Source organism: Elaeis guineensis, chromosome 6 (genome assembly GCF_000442705.2).
Source record: "Elaeis guineensis isolate ETL-2024a chromosome 6, EG11, whole genome shotgun sequence".
Classification (NCBI taxonomy): domain Eukaryota; kingdom Viridiplantae; phylum Streptophyta; class Magnoliopsida; order Arecales; family Arecaceae; genus Elaeis; species Elaeis guineensis.
Window position 1 is genome coordinate 30,844,264 of NC_025998.2, and position 3,916 is coordinate 30,848,179.

Here is a 3,916-nt window from a genome sequence, read left to right on the forward strand (position 1 = left end):
CTTCTTTGGCTCTTTCTCTTCCTCTCTTTGAGCTATGTTCAACTCATGAGTCATAAGTGAATCTATCAACTCTTCTAGGAATAACTTGATAAGGTCTTTAGCTTCTTGTATAGCTGTCACTTTCGCTTCTCATTTTTTTGGCAAAGATCTTAAAATCTTGCACACAAGTTCATAGTTAGTATAAGTTTTGCCAAGACTATTTAATGCATTAATAATATCATTTAAAAAATATATCAAAAATTGACTCATGTTTAACATTTCATATTTGTGAATAAGCAAATTAATTTTGGACTCCTTAACTTGGCTTGTTCCCTCATGAGTAACTTCTAATTTTTTTTAAATTTTTTTGACTAATGTACATGTAGATATTCTATTAAATTCATATACATCTAGAGAGCAATAAAGTATATTGATGGCTTTGATATTTAATTGAGCCATCTTTTTATCATATTCATCCCAATCTTTTTCTGGTTTGGGAATAAATATACTGTTAACTATAATTATGGGTGTGTGTGGTCCTCTAGTTATGACTCTCCACATATCATAATCTAAAGCTTGTGTAAATATCTTCATTCTAGCTTTCCAAAAAGTATAGTTTGTGCCATTAAATAGAAGTGGTCTAGATGTGGATTGGCCCTCAGCAAATGATGAACCAACCGGAGTTGCCATGATCTTTTACTCTTTGACCACTAGGTTAACAATCAAATATTAGAGCACCTATTCTGATATCAATTATTGCCTAAAAATGTAGCGACCCAAAAGAGAGGGTGAATTGGGTTCTCAAAATTTTTTAGCTAAATTAAACCTAAAGCAAGTATGTACTTCAATTTAGGCTAAATTGTGTGTTTGAGATATGTATAATGCAAGCTACAATGAAATCAAGATATAATTAAGGCAACAAAAGCATGAATTAAAATAAATAAGCAAGATGATAAAGAAAGGAAGAAATAAGACACAACATAAATACAAAATAATTTATAATGGTTCGATGCAATCCCGTACCTACGTCCACTCCTCAGGCTCTCCTTGAGAATTTCACTATAATCCACCCTATTATAGTGCATTTGTTTTATTCGGGATCACAAACAAATTCAGTTGATTTTTCAGGATCACCAATCAAAATCTTACATTGATTATTTTCAGGTTCACAATCAATCCAATTGATTTTACAAGCTCACCAACCAAAACCTATAATATCCAATTCTAAATTTGGACGGGCCTAATCCTCATATTTTTTTCTCTTAAAAAAACTTATAAAAAAAATAAATATAAGAATGAAAGTTTCAGCTCAAAATAAAAATAGAATTTAGACTCTTTAAAGCCCGAAGAAGAAGCTGATGATTTGCTCGATTGAAGCTTGACTTATCTTCAATTTGTGCTTGAGAGGATGTAGAAGATGTTGAAGAAGCTTGTTTTTTAAAGCTTGCTAAAATCTGTGCATAACTTTTCTCTCTTTTTCTTTTCCTTTTGGCTATTCAATGTTCCTCACAAAAATAAAAGATTCTCTCTTTAAATTCCTTACTCTTTTTTTTCAATTGATTCTCTAGCTTTTTATAGCCTTGATATTGGCTAGAGAATGAATTTTGACCGTTGGAATGAAAAAATAGCCATTTGAAGGTGTGCAAAAAACTAGCCGTTAGTGCTCTCTCATGTCACGAGTCGACTCAATTTTCTTTGAAGTTGGCTCGATTTCATTTCGAGTCGGCTCAATTTCATTTCGAGTCAGCTCAATCTCAAGCTTGCAAAAATTACTTTCTATCCTGTAAATAGAGTTGGCTCATCTCAGAAATGAGTTAACTCGTTTGCATGCCAAAACTATGTGTCTGTGCTAAACTGTGCCAGAATCGACTCTTTTGCCACATGAGTCGATTTGAAGGTCTGAACTCAGGTTTTTCACTTGAATCATTTTTAAACTTAATCTTTCTTGTTCCAAATACTTCCAAATGATATTGGCTTCTTCCAACTTCATTTTTTTCATAATAAGCTATCTAAATTTGTGAGAACTTATTCTTTTAGGTACTTTGACTTGGCATTTTGAGAAAATCTTTTCAATGGGATATTTTTTGTTTCAATTTGAACACTTGAAAAAATCTACGCATAATCTTGAAATACATGATTAGTATCATTTATACTCAATATTTTGAAATTATCAAAATCAATCTTAGGGTCAACAAAGGTCTTATCAATTATCAATTAATTAAAAAAAATAAATGAGTATTTTCTCTTAAGTCTATAGAGTTTCTTCAATTACCAATTAATTAAGCTTAATTAATACGGCTTAATTACCAATAGCGACATGTGGTGACAACTCCATCACCGTCACTGCTGTGGTCACTACTACTCACTCTTATCGATGGAGAAGAAGAGGGAACAACAAGGGAGGATGGCAAGGGCAGGGGGATTTTGGTAGTGCTAGGGGACGGGGGTTCCGATGGCAAGGGGACGGCGGTGCAGGGCAGTTGATGCGTGGATGAGGGTTTCAATAGTGCGGGGATGGTGGCGCATCGACGAGGGTTCTGTCGGCATGGGGATGGGGGATCCGATGGTGCGAGGATGGTGGTGCAGGGATGGGGGATCCGATGGGGGTTCCAGTAGTGCGACAGGGGAACCAGCGTGATGGGGGAAGAAGGGGGGAGGTGGGGAAAACTGATCAATCGAGAAAAGGGGGGGAGGAAATACTTTAGGGCTCTCATGGGACAATTATTAGCAATGGCGACTAATTGCATCACTAATGAGCATAACACCATTGCCAATATATTTTTCATAAAGAAAAAATAAATAATTAAAATTTAAGTATCGTCTGTTAGTTATAGCGACGGCTAACGCCATCGCTAATAACAATACATTCTGCTGCTAATAGTTCTTTACCCTTTAACGATGGTTTTTTTGTCCATCGTAATAAGTCATTGTTAAATACAATTATTAGTGATGGCTAATAAGCCATCACTATTACCTGTCACTAATAATTAGCCATCGTTAATAGCCATCGCTAATATTAACCATTGCTAATAATTAGCCATCACTAATAATGAATATTCTTATAGTGTGTGATTGGAAGAAGCGAGTTTTCGATGGGCTATGGATGAGCTCATGATTATGAACATCATAAAGTATTGTCACCTCTCACTTGCCAACTTCATTCTTTCTAATGTGTATTTTTGCTTTACATCCAGTGCGAATGCTCTATCCTTCCTTGTGCGGTGTTACGGGTACTGCATGATCTTGTCCATCAACTAGCATGCTGATCTTTGGCTTATATATCATTTCTTTACAATATGTAAATTCTTGTCTGCTGATCTCCTTGCTCTTGGAGGATCGATAAGATGATCCCTTCTGAATATCAAAATCTTTCTTATACACATAATGGTTGTAGGCTTCTATTGTTTCTTCTTGTGTATCAAAGATCATACCTTCATGCAATGCTAAAACTTCATCATTCTTTGAGTTTGAAGTCTGGTCAATACAATCTTCTCCCTTAGAAGCCCTCTCTATATGATTATTATTGAATGAGTTGGGAGTGTCGATGAGTGACATATAATCATGTATATTATTTTCTCCCCATATAAAAGTAGTTGGTGTGCTAAAGATGGCTGCCATTTTATTATCGTACATACTTTTCACATCTATGATATATGTAATTCGATTTAATTTCTGATAATGAAATAGAGTTAAGATAAGCAGCACTCAAATGCATAATGCATAGATCAATTTTACTGATATAATATTAAATTAAGATCGTATTAAATATCAAATTCAAATCAGTGCTAGTCTATTAAAAAGAAGTGCTATAGTAACTAAAATCAAAGATATAACTAAGCATCTCAAACTATAGCTCATGCTAAAAGTTAATCCTTTATCATTCACATAAATATAAGTATAATCCTTGAATGTTAAAAAATCTTTTAATTACTAAGTC